Below are 17,436 nucleotides of genomic sequence, written 5' to 3'. Positions count from 1 at the left end.
TTTTTGCATATAGCTGTCCTATTTTCCCAACACCATTTATTGAAAAGACTGTCTTTTCCCTTGTATATTCAGAAGTATAGAGATGTCATGTCATCCACAAAGAGTGAAAGTTTTACTTCTTCCTTACCAATTTGGATGCCTTTTTTTTTTTCTTGTCTTATTACTGCACTTAGGATTTCCAATATTATGTTGAATAAAAGTGTTAAGAATGGATATCCTTGCCTTGTTCCTTAGAGTAAAAACTCTCAATTTTTTACCATTGAGTGTGATGTTACTGTGGGGTTTCCATATATGGTCCAATCCCAATACCTAATGTTGAGGTGTGCTTCCTCTAAACCTACTTTGTTGAGAGTTTTTTTTTTTTTTTTATCATGAATGAATGTTGTACTCTGTCAGATGCTTTTTCTGCATCTACTGAGATGATCATATGGTTTTCAATCCTTCTTGTTAATGTGCTGTGTTATGATGATTGATTTATGAATATTAACCATTGGCATCCCTGGAATAAATCCCACTTGACTGTGGTGAATGATCCTTTTAAGGTATCATTTGAATTTAGTTTCCTAGTATTTTGTTGAAGATTTTTGCATCTATATTCATCAGGGATGTTGGCTTATAGTTTTTTATTTTCTTTTCATGCAGTATTTTTGTCTGGTTTTGGTATCATAGTAATGCTGTCCTCATAGAATGAATTTGGAAGTTTTCCTTCCTCTTTGTTTTTTGGGAATAGATCCATGGCATATTTAGAAGATTTTGTTTTATTTCTAAACACTGTGAATTTAAAACCATATTTTATATTTGTTAATTTCTAATTTAATTCTAATAATTTGATTCTATTATAGTCAGGGAAAATACTCATTGTATGATTTCAATGTCTAGTATTTACTGAGTCTTTTAAAATCTATCAACAAATTGTCTATGTTGGCATTTGTACTTGACATACATTTTGCTATTGGATATCATGTTTTAAACAGCTCAGTTAGTTTAAATTGGTTGATCATATCCAGATATTCATTTTCCTTATAGTTTTTTTTTTTTGTTTACTTGTTCTGTTAACCACTGGAGAGAGAATAAAAGTCTTTAGTTATAATTCTAAATTTGTTTATTTCTTCCACTAGTTTTCTAAATTTGTGTTTCAGGTATTTTGAAGATCTGTTATGTGCACATTCATTTAGAGTATCTTTTACATAAATTGATCTTTTAGCCAATATGATACATTCTTCTTTATCTTTAGGAATATTTTTTATTTTAAAATCTTTGACTGGTTATAAAATAGTTGTATCCTCTTTCTCATTCTTATCTTTATATATCTTTTCTCATCCTTTTACTTTTAACCTCTCTGTGTCTTTATGTTCAAAAACTGTTTTTTATAGGCAGCATATAGTTTGGCCTCAGTATTTTACTCTAACGTTAATAATGTTTCGTAATGTTAACTGATGTTGGGTTTAAGTCTACCAATGTATTTTTCTTTTTGGTAATTGTTCATTTTTTTTCACTTTTGAGTTAATTGAGAATTTTTAGTGTTTCATTTTTTAATTGAAGTATAATTGACATAAAATATTAGTTTCAGGTGTACAACATGATTCAATATTTGTATACTTTGTAAAATTATCACCACAATATGTCTAGTTACCATCTATCACTATACAAAGTTACAGATTTTTTTCTTGTGATGAGAAGTTTTGAGATTTATTTTCTTAGCAACTTTAGAATTTGCAGTACGATATTATTGACTATTGTCACCATACTGCACATTATATTCCCGTGACTTATTTACTTTATAACTGGTAGTTTTACCTTTTGATTGCCTTCACTCATTTTACCACCTCCACTCTCTCTGTGCTGGTAGCCACAAATCTAATCTTTGTATTGTAAGTTTTATTTTATTTTTTTGTTCATTTTTTGGGTTGTTTTCAGATTCCATGTGCAAGTGAAGTCACATGGCATTTATCTTTCTCTGTTAGACTTATTTCATTTGGCACAGCATTCACTTATTTCACTTATCCTCAAAGTCCATCCATGTTGTCTCAAATAGCAATATTTCATTCTTTTTCATGGGTGAGTAGTGTTTCATTGTATCTATATCTATATCTATCTCACGTTTTCTTTATCCATTCATTCATTGATGGACACTTGGGTTGTTTCCACATCTTAGCTATTGTAAATATTTTTTTTTATTATTATTTATTTATGATAGTCATACAGAGAGAGAGAGAGAGAGGCAGAGACACAGGCAGAGGGAGAAGCAGGCTCCATGCACCGGGAGCCCGACGTGGGATTCGATCCCGGGTCTCCAGGATCGCGCCCTGGGCCAAAGGCAGGCGCCAAACCGCTGCGCCACCCAGGGATCCCTTAGCTATTGTAAATAATGCTTCAGTGAACATAGGGATATATATTTTTTCAATTAGTGTATTCATTTTCTTCAGATATATATCCAGAAGTGGAACTGCTGGATCATATGGTAGTTCTATTTTTAGTTTTTGAGAAATCTCCATAGTGTTTTCCATATTGGCTGTGTCATTTTCCACTCCCACCAATTGTATGAAAGTTCTCTTCTCCACATCCTTGCCAACACTTGCAATTTTTTATCCTTTTGATAATGGCCATTCTGACAGGCATAAGATGTGGTTTTGATTTTCATTTTCCTGATGATTAACAAGGTTTAGCACCTTTTCATGTGCCTGTTGGTCATCTGAATGCTTTCTCTGGAAAAACATCTATTCAGGTCCACTATCTATTTTTTATTGGATTGTTTTTTGTTTGTTTTGTTATTGAGCTATATGATTTTTAATGTATTTTGGATATTAACTTCTTATCACATATACAGTTTGCAAATATCTTCTCTCTTTCAGTAGGTTGCCCTTTTATTTTGTTGATGATTTACTTGCTGTGCACACTTTCTTAGCCTGATGTAGTCCTATCTTTGCTTTTGTTGTTATTGCCTTTGGAGTAGGATCCAAAAGAATATCTCCAAAAGTGATATTGAGGGGCTTACTGTTTTTTTTTTCTTCTAGGGCTTTTATTGTTTCTCATCTTACATTCAGATCTTTAATTCATTTGAGTTAATTTTTGTGTGTGGTGTAAGATAATGGTCCAGTTTCATAGTTTTTGCATGTGGCTGACACTGAGGTCCTTGTCAACCATGACAACAATGCCATACTCCATGTAATTAGCATAGAAAAATCACTAGGAATGATTTTTAACCAAATGAATGTATAATAATTTATTTATTGTGTAGGCAACACAAATCTCTCCGTTCTGGTATCACACTCTTATGTAATCCCCTACTCTTTTTTTTTTTTTAAGATTTTATTTATTCACTCATGAAAGACGTAGAGAGAGAGGCAGAGACATAGGCAGAGGGAGAAGCAGGCTCCCCATAGGGAGCCCCACGTGGGACTCAATCCCAGGATTCCGGGATCATGCCCTGAGCCAAAGGCAGATGCTCAACTGCTGAGCCACCCAGGTGTCCCTGTAATCCCCTACTCTTAAGTGTAATCTGGACTTGACAAGTTGTTTTGAATGAATAGAATACAGCAAAATTAATGGGAAATCACTTCTATGATTGGTTTACAAAGAATTCATAGCAGTATCTTGTACTTTCTCTGCTTGCTTGTTATTATGAAGTAAGCTGCACTACAGAGAGGCCTATATGGCAATAAACTGAGGGTAGACAGCCAAAGAGAAAATGAGGCACCATTTTTAAGAGGTTGCAAGTAACTGAATCATGTCAACAACCATATCAGTGAGCTTGGATGTGGATTTTTCTCTGGTTGATCCTTCAGAGAAAACCTCAGCTATCATCTAAGAGTAGTCTTATAAGAGACTCTTATTTAGGGAACCCAGAAAAGCCATGATTAGATATCACAAACACTGTGATATTATAAATGTTTTTTTCTTAAGTCACTAAATTTTGGGATAGTTTGTTACACATCAATAGATAACGAACACACTTTTCCTACCTACTATGTTTGGACATGCCTCTCCACTCTTTTTTTAAAAGATTTTATTTATTTATTCATGAGAGACACACAGAGAGAGGCAGAGAAAGAAGCAGCCTCCCTACAGGAAGCCCACTGTCCTCAATTCCAGGACCAGGGATCACACCCTGAGCCAAAGGCAGACACTGAACCACTGAGCCACCCAGGAGTCCCTCCCCACTCTTTTATTTGCTGTTTTAAATAATGCTGAGAGGTGCCTGGGTGGCTCAACCAGGTCTTAGCATGTGAGATCGAACCATGCGTGAGCTCCACATTGGGCATAGAGCCTGCTTAAGATTTTCTCTCTTCTTCTCCCTCTGCCCTCCCAATCTTCTGCTCATGTGCACATTCTCTCCCTTTCAAAATAATGAGTGAATAAATAAATAAATAAATAAATAAATAAATAAATAAATAAAGCAAACTGAAGTGAGTAGCCTTGGGTACATCTTCTTCATCTTCAGAAATGAATTTACATAAGTGGAGCTGAGTCTAAAGTTATGAGCAGTGCTCAGTTTAGTAGTGCATCTAATAAAGACTTGGAATGATTCAGAGAAGATTAACATGGCCTCTGCATAAGGATGACATGTGAATTCATAAAGTGTTTCATACTTTTTACAAAGCTTTGAAAGCAATTCAATGGAGGAAGGATATTCTTCTCAACAAATGGTGCTGAAGTGATGGGACATCCATAAGAAAGAAAATGAACTTCAGCCTGAACTTCACATTTTATATAAAAATTAACTCAAAATGTATTATGGACTTCAATTAAAAACATGAAATTTTAAAACCTTTAGGAAAAAATAGAAAGACAAATACTTTGGCTTCTAGGACTAGTCAAAGAGTTCTTAGACTTGACACCAAAAGCACAATCTAGAAAAGAAAACAACTCTTCAATTAAACCTCATCAAAGCTAAAACAATGTATCTTTTCTGAATGTCTAGGTGAAGAAGGTGAAAACAAGCAACATACTGGGAAGAGAGATATTTGCAAATCACATGTCCCACAAAGGAATAGTATCTAGAATATATAAAGAACACTGAAAACTCAGTAGCAAAAAAAAAAAAAATCAAATTAGAAAATGGGCAAAAGGCACAGACAGACTTTTCAATGAAGATGATATGCAGATGGCAAACACACACATGAAAGATGTTCAGCATTATGAGCCATCAGGGAAATGCAAATTAAAACCATAATGAGATATCACTACATATGGATCAGAATGGAGAAAATAAAAAACAGTGACATTACCAAATGCTGGCAAGCATGCAGAGGCACTCGATTACTAATACATTGTTGGTGGGAATATAAGATGATATACCCACTCTTGAAAACAGTTTGGCAGTTTCTTATAAAACTAAACATGAAATTACCATATGAATAAAAAACTCTACTCTTGGACACTTATCCCAGAGGAATCAAAACTATATTCACACAAGCACCTTTAGGTCAATGCTCATAGTGGTTTTATTCCCGATAGCCTCAAACTAGAAACACCTCTGATGTCCATCAGTGAGTGAATGGTTAAACTGTGGTACATAGATACATGGAATATTACTCAGCAATACAAATAAGAGAAGTATTGACACATACAATGACTTAGATGGGTCTCCAGGGAATTATTCTGAGTGAAAAAAAAATCCAATCTCCAAATGTCACATACCATGTGAGGCTTTGCTATAATATTTTTGAGATGACAACATTTTATATATGGAGAACATAGTAATTTCAAGGGGTTAGGGATGTGGGAAGAGGGAAGCAGGAGGGAGGAGAATGGGATTGTAAAAGGTCAATATGAGGGATTCTATGGTTGATGGAATTGTTCTGTATCTTGACTGTGGGGATAGGTATATAAACCTATACACGTGATTAAACAATATAGAACTAAATACACATCGGACGCTCAAGTGAACACGGTAAGACTGGAAGTATCTGAATGGCGTTAGTGGATTGTATCAGTGTCAATATCTTGGTTGTGATCTTAGTTTGCAGGATCCTACTGCTGGCAGAAACTAGGAAAAAGTAGGTAGATCTCTCTCTATTATTACTCTCAACTGAAAGTGGATCTACAATTACCTAAATAAAACTTTCTATTTTAAAATGGGATGAGCACATTTATACTTTTAAACATATAGGCAAATTTTATTCCAAGAAGAACACAACAGTTTTTTACTTCTACTCACCATATAAGTGAGTTAGCCAGCACTCTCCCTATTAAGGCTCTGTCAATTCTTAGCGCCCATGTTAATATGATAGGAAATTCTTTTTTTTAATTATTATTTATTTATGATAGTCACAGAGAGAGAGAGAGAGAGGCAGAGACATAGGCAGAGGGAGAAGCAGGCTCCATGCACCAGGAGCCCGATGTGGGATTCGATCCCTGGTCTCCAGGATGGCGCCCTGGGCCAAAGGCAGGCGCCAAACCACTGCACCACCCAGGGATCCCTATGATAGGAAATTCTACACAACCAACAGGAAGCAGGGAAAGAGAGTTGTCTGGTAATGATAAAAAAAAAATTCACTTCTCCAGAATTGTATAAAAATTATACAATTCTAATATAATTAATGACATTTTAATTCTTTCCACAGCATTGCACAGGCATACATCAGGTAAAACTTCATGACAATAACTCGGCATTCTCTTTGTAGAAATGAGCAGATCACGTAGATAATAACAGCAGAGAAACACTTAAAATACTACCAAGAAGGTTGATTCCATGTCTGAATCAAAATTGTGTCTGGATTTTGTACATTTGTACCAAATCACCCAAATTACTCACTTTCAAATGTCTGTGGGAATATTCAGAATTAAACACACACACACAACAGATGACTTTAAAAAAACCCTGAAGAATGGAAAGCATTCCGGCCAAATTATCAGACCATAATGTAGTCAAAGTAGAAAAAAAAAAAAAAGAAAGAAAGAAAGAAAACTTCGGGCTGAAAAACTTCAGTCTGATTACAACTTAAAAATAGTTTTCTGAACCCTCTGTGTTAAGGAGGGAACCCAAGCTGAAGGCAAGTTTCATTTGTAAACACTGAATGTCGAAAGTAAACGACTGAGTTATTCAATTAAAGAGGCTATAAATTGAAAAAAGGGAAACAAAACAGTGTGGTGGATGAGGACATAGCTGCAAACTCCTCCCCTCCCGGGACCCACGCCCTCAGGTGGGCCCTCCCACGCCGGCTGCTCAGCCTCGGAGCCCGCTTTAGCTGGTTGGGCCGCGGGACACACGCTTCAGGCCAAGACCCGAAGAGCACATCCGGCCTTAGCGTCTTGCTGGGACCACCTTGTAAAGAGGCCGGGGCTAGGCTGCTGTGTGATGACAGCCACGTGGCCCAGTCAGCCTCGTCACCCTGGCCGAGAGCCTGCCAGCTGCTAGCCACATGACCGAGGCCACCTTAGGTCTTCCAGCCAGCGGCCCACGCACCCCCTGATCAGAGGTGCATGGGTGGGCCTCGCCAGTCGGCCCGGGAGCACCACCCGGCCGACCCACAGAAGCATGAGCTCAATGCACCCTGGGGGTGTTTAAGTCGTGTGTCTTGAAGTGCTTTGCTGCGCAGCAGAGGCTGTGGCTTGGAAACAGGGGCAACAAGAAAAAGCGGTTGGCACGGTGAGTCCATGAGTGTCATTGCTCTTGCGTCGTCTGCGCTGAGGAAACGAGATGCAACGCAGATGGTCTTTAATGGTCCGTGTGGGGCTGCAGAATTCTAAGGAGGTGCCCGGGGTCGGGGAACAGCCTCCAGCCCGGGCGCTCCTGGTGGCCTCACCTCTTCTCCCTGCCCTGACCTGGAACATTTGCTCTGGTGGCTTCTGTGTCCGTTTTTCATACTGGTTGTTGGGCCACTTTCTCTGAGGACAGGAGGGTCTACACGGGGTTGGTCACAGCCCTCTCTGGGGTCTATGCGGGGGTCCTATGGCTAAGTGGACACAAGGCCAGGGAAGGGAAGCCATCTGTGCAGTGATGGGCCCCACTGAGCCAAGAGTCTGCTCACAGGTTGACCTCAAGGCCGAGTGGTCCATGGCAGGCCCTGCACATGTGTGGACAGATGCAAACGCTTCGGGAACATCCCGTGCGCATGGGGTGGGGTGATGCCCAGGCGCCTGGGATTGTCCTTTAGGTGATTCATGTTTCTTGGGCTTAGAGCAAACGTGTACAGAAGAATCTGGAATCACGTGCAGACGGGGATGCAGAGCCGGCTGGCTGAGTCTCAAGCCATCTGAGCGGAAGTCAAGGATTTCTGCGGGGACCCGTCCTCCACAGGTGCTCCTGCAGCCTCGTAAACAAGATGGAAGGGACAAGCTACATCTGTCTGTTTGTAATAAAAAAAAAAAAACCTTAAGAACAGACAAGATGGTGCAGAGGCACCACATCTGTCGCAGTGGGACCAGCGGCCGCCAGCAGTTTTTATTTGGCTTTGTTTGTGCAGCTGAGAGGCGGGCCTGGTGGGAGGTTACAGCGCCGCTCCCCAGCCCGCGGTCCGGGGACAATTAGAGCCGCGCCCAGCCCGCAGCAGCAGAAGCCCAGCGTCCCTATCCGAGGGGGCTGCTGACCTCTCCCTGCCCCCGGCTGATCTCGGCCTCCAGGGGACGTGTGCTTTGGGGACTGAGGGCGGCGGGGGAGTAGGAGGGTTCCCCGGGGAGTCTGAAAAGAGGATGAGACAAGATTCAAAATAAAATTCTTTTTTTTTTTCCCACAAAGGACAATTTATTTTTTTTAATTTTTTTAATAAATTTATTTTTATTGGTGTTCAATTTGCCAACATATAGAATAACACCCAGTGCTCATCTCGGTCAAGTACCCCCCTCAGTGCCTGTCACCCAGTCACCCCCATCCCCCGCCCACCTCCCCTCTCAAAGGACAATTTAAATGTAAGTTGGGATTAGCAGGTTTCCTTTCCTGATTCTGGCATCTGGAGGAGGCCCTGGGTCAGGTCACCAGGGCTGTGCACATTTACAAAGGCGCAAGCTCAGCCTGCTTTGTATTTGAAAGTGTCCCCCCACCCGGGAAGAGGCCTGGAGCTCCTTGGTCTGTCTTCAGGTCCCTCATCCAGTAACTCACTGCTCAGTAAACTCAATCGCAGAGGATTTCTTTTTTTTTTTTTAATAAATTATTTTTTTATTGGTGTTCAATTTACCAACATACAGAATAACACCCAGTGCTCATCCCATCAAGTGTCCCCCTCAGTGCCCATCACCCACTCACCCCCACCTCCCACCCTCCTCCCCTTCCACCATCCCTAGTTCGTTTCCCGGAGTCAGGAGTCTTTATGTTCTATCTCCATTTCTGATATTTCTAGAGATTCCTTCAAATGGGTCAGTGTCTCTTGAGAGGTCTGGATTCTTCAGTCTTCTGCATTCGTGCGCCTCTTTGACAAAGGGGGGGGTGACCCACATGAGGACGCACGCTGTCAGCATTGGGCACCTTTTAGTGTTTTGAGTCCCGCCCAAACTCTGAGTTAAAACCCCGAGAAATCAGGGTGAACGGTAAAAATCAATCAAAGAGACAAGCAAATGAAGAAAAATCTAGACTTTCATCAGGCAGGTTGGGAGGGCACGTGCGGCGGCCTGGTCGGGGACACGCGTGCCCCGACTCATCGATCCCGGCAATCGCCCGCCCTCCCTCTGCAAGCCTCTGTCCTTCTACTTTTGAGATTTCTTGTCAAACCTGAAGCTCGGCTTCTTCTCAGGGCTTCCCCTCCAGCTTCCGACACCCTTCAGGGCTCTGGGGACCTGGCACGTCTTGCATTCGTCAGCTCAGCTTCCCTCGGTCCCTTGTACCCTGCATTGTGACGGGTGGCATCGGCTGGGAGGTCCCTGACACGAGAAGCTCCAGGGGTGCCCGCCCCGAGCCAGAGCGTTTGTGAACGCCGGGATGGGCAAGGTGGTCCCCACTGAGACATCTGCCCGTAAGAGGAGGGACGGCACCTTCCCTTAGCTTTGGGCTGAATTAATTTTTGTTCCATGAGCCACACAAGTCCAGACCCATAATGCCTATCTAAAAATCTAGCCATATCAAAAGAAAACCTTTGCTCTATAAACAAGATTAGCTATCTCCCAATTTCGGTGTATAAATTGGCTCTCCATTTAGACTTCCTCCTCTGCAGTACTCCTTCATTACAAACCATCACCGCGTCAGGATAACGTTGGAAAACAGAAAAGCAACACAACAAAATACTTAATTTCATTAATCTGTTTAGCAATACCAATATAATGAGGCATAATATTGATTTTCTTACTTAGGATTTAAAATCTCTACTTCTTTCCACGGAATTAAATGCTTCAACCTGATATTCCGCCTCTTTACAGTCGCATCTTTAATTTAGTTGTTATAATTAGGCATTAACGGGTGTCAGTAGGATAGCCAGTTAGAGACCATTCTGTTCTGCTTGTCTTGATTATCACAGTTTAGATGTAAAGTAAATTAGAATGAAAGACTATACAGTCCAATTACAGATAAAAGCAGCAAACTGCACTGTTGTAATTAGATGCCAGGACTATTTTTCTTAGATTTTGTATCTCTGAGGGCCCTTCCTGTAGCTACTTGGCTGAAGCCACTGCTAAAAGACTTCAGGACGGATCTGAGTTGTCGCAGCCATATTGTCTCTTGCAAGACTTGAGCTTCCGACCGGAATCTTTCTCAGCCAGAGCCCATGAGGACCTGCCGGGCTTTTTCTCCCTTGAGGACGGGGGTCTACAGTCATCTCTGCCTCCACCGCCGGGGAAGCTCAGGTTGACCCTGAAGTGCAAGGGGCAGTTTCTTTGTGTGCCTGCCTGGCTGCTTCTACCCCTCATCCTCCTGCCCTTCCTCCTCCTTCTTCCCTCTTCCTCTTCTTCCTTGATGTCAAGTCTTGGGCATCACCCTGATTGGGGCGGGGAGGGGTTGGTGCAGAATGGTGGCCAAAACCATGCTTTCAACCCTGGTGTGGAATTTTCTAGGAGTGCAGATATGCTAGGGGGTGCTCTCCTGCAAGTACTGCTCATCTTTGAACAGACGAAACCGGCCAAGTCAAACGTGACCACCGAACAGCGACTTGGAGGCGGCACGACCCACTCGTGCATGTAACACACACATACTGGCTGCCCACCCTGCCAGGCATGAAGCTGGACTGTGGGTTCACAGCCACACACCTGCTGGGGGTGGGGACTCAAGGTCTGGTGCAAGTGGGGCAGCCACATGGCATACGCTGTGAGGTGTCCTATGTGTGACAGAGCATGACACCCATCCCATGCAAGAGGTGAGAACCCCACCCCCACTTTAGGCTGTGATACCTGAGGATTTGTTCTTTTTTTAAAGATTTTATTTATTTATTTATTAGTGTGTTTGTTTAAGAAAGAGAGAGCAAGAGCATGCAGGAATATGAGCGAGGGGGAGAGGCAGAGGGAGAGGGAGAAGCAGGCGCCCCATTGAGCAGGGAGTCCAATGTAGGACTCGATCCCAGGACCCTGGGACGCTCAGCTGACTGAGCCACCCAGGTGCCTGGAACCTGAGTTGTTTTGAAGGATGAGAGGGAATTATTTAGGTGAATGGAGACGCAGCAGGGAGTCCCAGAAGGAAAACTGTGCTCCAGTCAAAGGAAAAGACATGGTCTCTGGTGGCAGAGGGTGGTGAGAAATGGAGCTGCACACAGCAGGCATCCTGGGCTGTGAAGGATCCTGTGAATGAAACTGCAGGAGGTGGCTCAGTTAGGGACTCTGTCATGGGACAAGTCATGGGCACCTCCCAGCATTGGAATAGACTCCCCGGTCCCTGGCCCTACTGAAATCCTGGCACAGACTGACATCTGTGATCTCCATTTCCAGTGATTACTTTGAATTAGGCCTGAGGTTCCAATGGGGAAGCTCCCTGGCCCCAGATCTTGGTTTGTGGGTCTGTTAGAGGGATCCACGTTGTCCTGATGGTGAATAGACACCCAGATGATGGCAGGGGGCATAAATGGCTAATGCATACCCCCACAAGATCCTTTATGAGGAGAGCCAAGAGCAATACCAAAAAGTGCCTTGGACCCCTAAGGGATTTTGGGATTCCGGGCCCAGTGGGGAAAACTTCTGCTGGTCAGATCCAGCCAAAGTGAGATGGGCTGAGAATCAGTGAGCTTCCTGGCTCTTCACCCAACCTGCAACAGGCTAGAGATGCCTCCTTCCTTCCTCTCCACATGGGGACCCAGTATCACCATTCGCTCCAGCAAATCGGCCAGACATTCGCCGTGACCCAGAGGGTGCCAGCCTCTATTGCACATGCCCACATGAGAGAAGCCGAGTCTTCTCCCTCTCGGCAATGCATTTATCTGATATTTCCTGGCGGATTCTGTAAAGGGCTCCTACATCAGAGCAAGTGAGATAGCTCTGCTGGACCCTCTCAGGCTCAGTGTGCAGTAATCTGTGTTTATCCCAAAGTATATCCCCAGCCATCCACCCTCCCTGTCTTCTTACTGTGAAGCCCACTGGTACGTCTCCATGCAAACTTGGGCAGGCCACACTTCTATTCAGGTGTTACTAACAGGGGGATGCATGGTGTCCATGTTTAAGTCATGCAATTTCAAGTGCTTGGCAGCCAAGAGGAAAGGCATCTGAATAGTTGACATGGTATGGTGACCTCGCCATCAGTCAGAGGGCTTGTGCTCTGAGACAGTGGGCATGGGCTCCAGTGTCATCCTCCCTTAGGTAGGTCTCATGCTCATGTGCCTCTGATGGCATGTCCTTGCACAGCACTGAGTGGATTCTGGGGTTCAAAGAGATGTAATTTTTATGCAATAGGGCCTGCAAGCATAAACCAGGTTCTTCCGTAGAAGCAGGAATCTGTGCCAAAAAATGAAGACTAATTGAGGACAGATGTGATGTCACTTTCCATCTCAGTCTTTACCAACAGATCTCAAGGGTAATTCGACTGTACAGGATTTCAGCCCCGGGTACTGACTTGGGGACTCCACTCCCATGAAAGATGTGATTCACTGTTGCAAACTTCATTCTACCAAGGACACGGGCTCATCATGAGTCTGACATCTGTGGGACCACCAGTCAACTTTACGAGGCTCCTGTACTGGTATCAAGAAATGTGCACCCTCTACCCTAAAATGGCACTGCAAGGGTAAATACCACTATCATATCCAATCACGTTGTCACTGGCACATTTTTAAAGTGAGCTGATTCCATCTGGGGAGGAGGATTGTGCTGGACAATGTGTGAGCTCTTGGGGGCCTGGGATGCTCTCAGTCTCCTGACTTCTGGGTCATGTTCTGTGTGCCACTAAGGAGGTAGTTAGTCATCTGGGGTGGCGCTGTGGAAACCTACATATCCCCTCTTTCCACCCCAACATGTGCACATATGTACACACACACACACACACACACACATACAGACTGAGTATCTAAGAGAAAACTTATTTCTTGCAAATGTTCTAGGAGAGGCCCCCTGTTCATTTCGGAAGATTCCTTTTTTTCCGTGATGAATTAATTTCCTAGAGATCATTTGAGGTGTGATCCGGGCATATATTTTCTTTTGCGACCAAACGGACCTGACCTCTTACTAATTTTGCCTACAATTAGTTTGGTGTAATTACCGCCACTTACAATTCAGTCTGCTTTCACTAAAAAAAATTATTGTTCGTGGGGTCATAAAACTCTTTAAAAATTGCTTAATGAAAAATGGAGCCTTGGGAATGTCGCGCAAGATAAGCCCAGCCATTAAATCCAGGACTTCCTGTGTGCATGAGGTAGTAGTTTGTGCTGAAGGCTCTTTAGCAGTCAGTGTGTGTGTGTGAGTGTGTGTGTGTGTGTGTGTGTGTGTGTGGAAGTGGGGGAGTGTGCGGAGCAGCATTCTTTGGGAGAGGAGCCTCTTTCATAGAGCGTCCTCTGTGGCCCCGGGCATGAGCTCTGTAGCACAGCAGGCCTTGAGATGCCAGTTCAAACCAGGAGGAGCAATCTGCTCTGTGTCTAGCTCCTGCTTTTCTCCTGATGGCTCGGAATAGATCCAACCAGAAGAAAGAAATAACGAGGGAGCCTCATAGCGAAACAAATGCTGGCCTCCAAGCCAGTGTCGTCATTGAAGTAGATACTGTGGGAGCTTGGCCCCCTCCGCCACGTTCCCTGAATGGAGGCCTCACATCCTCTCCAACAACACGCATCTCTGAAGTGTGATGAATGCACCACCCAACTTGGTCCTCGTGCTCTGGGTGTGCACACCCATGTTCTCATTCCTGTGCCTTTGTGTTCTGGGGGTGCGCACCCATGCTCTCGTTTCCTTAGACGGGGCCAGGGCCAAGGGCTGAGAGTGAGAAGGCCCTAAAAACAGGGAAGACCAGTGTGAAGAGAGTGGAGATTCCAGTCTATGGGGCTCCCTGGATAGGCACTTGCAGGGTGTTCGGAGTCTGATGTCTGAGCATAAGGCCGACAAGGACGATCCTCCCGCTGAGCCCAACCTGAAGCTCCCACCCTCAGATACGAGAGCTTCTCTGAGCCTCCTGACCAGCCCAGCTTTGCGTCTTCAGCTTAGAGTGGACAATTCCCACGTAGAAGTGAGTGAGAAGTAAAAAGTAAGAGCCCGGATGAGCCACCGTGTCTGTGTCTGAGGGTGCAAAACCAGGCAGGGTTCGGACGCTGGGCACATAGCACATCAGTTTGCCTCAGTGAGCTGCCACAGACTCTCAACAAGCGCCAGCGCTACCTTGGAGAGGATCAACGTTACCTAAGTCCCTGTTCTCCCGGCCACACGGCTCCGTTGGGAAGACAAGACAGAGACCATTGAGCAGCACAGGAGGGAAGGAAGGGGCTGTGGGGCTAGATGGTCTCTGGGCGTTGGGTGCGGCCTAGAGGCACGGTTGGTCTGTGTGCATGATTCTTTTTAAGTTCACAGATTGAAATCAGGGTCTGTGGCTCCCCTTGAAAATGTGGGAGATCTGGCCACGAGCAATATGGTGGCTGAAGCCCATGCTTGGGATTGCCACTGCCTCTCGCTTGCTCCGTGGCCTCACACCTCCTTCCCCTTCCGGATTCCCTTTCTCCGCCTGGCCCCCATTCCCAGGGTGGTCCCCACGGTGTTCTCCAGGCTCCCCACCTGTTTGGCCTGTGAAGTTGAATCTACCAAAGGTCCAAAGACATGTTAGGTACCCTCTTCAGAGGGCCTCCCGGCACAGTCGCAATAAAATCTCACCAGGCCGCTGTGACCTGACCCATCCTGTCCTCTAGGCTCGTCTGCCCTGTGTCTGCCCCCACTGACCTCACTCTGGCCACACCAGCCAGCCCTGAAGGAGTCCAGTCTGCTCTCTGCATGGAGGCTCCCCCACACCTCCTGGGGGGGACTCCTGGAGAGGCCACCCTGCTCACCCCAGTCCCCTCACCTGCCTTCATTCCATCATGGCACCTGCCACCGCTGACTTTGGGCTGGAGACTGGGGGTTCTGAGGGAACCTCGACCACCCACCAGCTCTACGACTTTGAGCAGGTCACCTAGGCCTTCAGTGTCCCACTCTCCTCTCTGAAATGAGGGAAGACAGTACAGCCTCCTACCGCGGGTGTGAGGATTACAAGAGGCGACACCTATCACGGGCTTAGAATGGCATTTGGCAGAGAGAAGTGTTGGCATTTACTTGTTTACGGTTGTATTCCTATAATGTGTCATTATATAGTCTGTACAGTGTACATTTAATAGGTAAGGATAACTAGCAGTGCTGTGTTATTTCCTATGAGCCCACGCAGAAGCCCGCACGCAGCTCAGACCAGGGACTGAACTGCACACCCCAGCTCGTATTCCGCATCTTGCTGCCAAATGGCACACAGTCGTGCGTGAGTGCTGAGTATCACCTTTTCATAGACGTATGACCTACAACTTCGTCATCTCCCGCGGCACGTTTTAAAACGGAGGGATGTTTGGCAGCAGTAACCAACCAACGTGTGCCCAACTTAAGTCAAGGACCCCCTGCCTGACTGGCCCCGTTTTGTCCCCAAATTCTCAGAGAAATATGATTGTATTTGCTATGGGATTCACGAGCGCAGTGTGCGAGGACAATTTCCCAGCGCACAGCACTGGCGACTTCGTGTCTCATGCTCAGGATGCCTCGGAGCCCTGGCACTTGAGTGCGGGGCGTGATGAATGGGCTTCTTTTGTTTACGTAACTTAAATCTGGGCATTCTCTCCAAGGTAGGAGAGCTCCTTCCAAATTGTCTTTCAGCAAAAAATAGTTCTCTAGATGCAGCGTTCACTTCCCTTAAGGGAACAGCGTCTTTTGTTAAGTGGAAGTTGTTTCTGGAATTTAGTGCTGGGATTTTGTTAGACTGTGCTCCGCGTTCCGTTTCTTTGTTTTAATCACCGTTTCTTTATCCGTAAAGCCCTTGAAGTTATATGTGAGTCTTGGATTATATATAACTTGGCATAGTTCGAAGATAAAAGCATATAAAAAGGGACACGGCCCAAGGTCTCGCGTCGGCTCTCTCCCTCTCATTCCTCCCACCCCAATAATTTCATTCATAACCGAATATAGCCTTTTTGATGCTTTATTTTTCTACTTCTAAAAAGTAGTTGAAAATTGAATGGCATATCCTTGGATGAGGCCTGGATCTTCTTATTTTAAGTACGGATCGGCCTTTGTTTGTTTTATTTATTTGCTTGACTACAGGTGGCACACAAGGTGACGTTAGTTCTGGGGGGTACAGTGTAACGATGGGACAAGTCTCTGCGTGATGCTGTGCTCAACACAAGGCAGCTCCCATCTGTCACCTGACGATGCTGTTACAGAACCATTGCCTATGTGCCCTATGCTCCGCGTCTCATCTCCGTGACTTACTCATCCCGTACCTGGAAATTGGGACCTCCCACCCCCCTTTGCCCATTTTACCCATCCCCCTACCCCTCCATCACTTTGGCCACCACCAGTTCATTCCCTGTATTTATGGTCTACTTCTGTTTTTCCTTTGTTCTTTGGCCTTGCTTTATTTTATTTTATTTTTTTAGATTTCACATATAAGTGAAATCACATGATTTTTATCATTCTCCGTCTGACTTATATCACTTAGCTTAATTCCCTCTAGGTCTTCCCATGTTGTTGCAAATGGCAAGATCTCATTCTTTTTGATGGCCGGGTAGTATTTCAATGTGTGTGTGTGTGCGCACGCGCACGTGCGGGCACATGTGTGCATCACATCTTGTTTATTCATAGAATATGTTTTGAGAAATGACACGTATTCGAAGCAAAGGATGCAATAAATAGAGTTAGTCATTCAACATTCATTAAGAAGTAAACATTTGTGGGTTTTTAAACATCATCTACCTTATCTTTGTTTAGACACAAAATCAAGTGGTCTTGGCACTATTCTGTTGGTTTCAGGAGGGCTGGAAGGAGAGACCGGAGTCCTGAGTTCACCTTCACTCTGGATATTCCTGATTCATCCATCTGAACGCCGTTGGCAACGAATAAGTCCTTGATCGGGCACTTCTGGGCATTGACGTGTGTTTTTTCATGCATTTT

At 44.4% G+C, this 17,436-nt stretch overlaps 1 protein-coding gene and 1 non-coding gene across 4 annotated transcripts in view; both read left to right on the top strand.

Moving 5' to 3' along the window:
* LOC112928460 (uncharacterized) overlaps positions 1-17,436 on the top strand; it is a 497,089-nt gene that overhangs the window by 433,811 nt on the left and 45,842 nt on the right. The gene's annotated exons all lie outside the window — the stretch shown is intronic.
* Positions 4,485-4,593, top strand: LOC112928587 (U6 spliceosomal RNA). Its single transcript, XR_003236758.1, has one exon. It is a non-coding gene; the product is annotated as a U6 spliceosomal RNA (small nuclear RNA).

This window comes from Vulpes vulpes, chromosome 1 (genome assembly GCF_048418805.1).
Source record: "Vulpes vulpes isolate BD-2025 chromosome 1, VulVul3, whole genome shotgun sequence".
In the NCBI taxonomy this organism is placed as follows: Eukaryota; Metazoa; Chordata; class Mammalia; order Carnivora; family Canidae; genus Vulpes; species Vulpes vulpes.
This window is presented reverse-complemented; position numbering and strand designations above follow the sequence as displayed.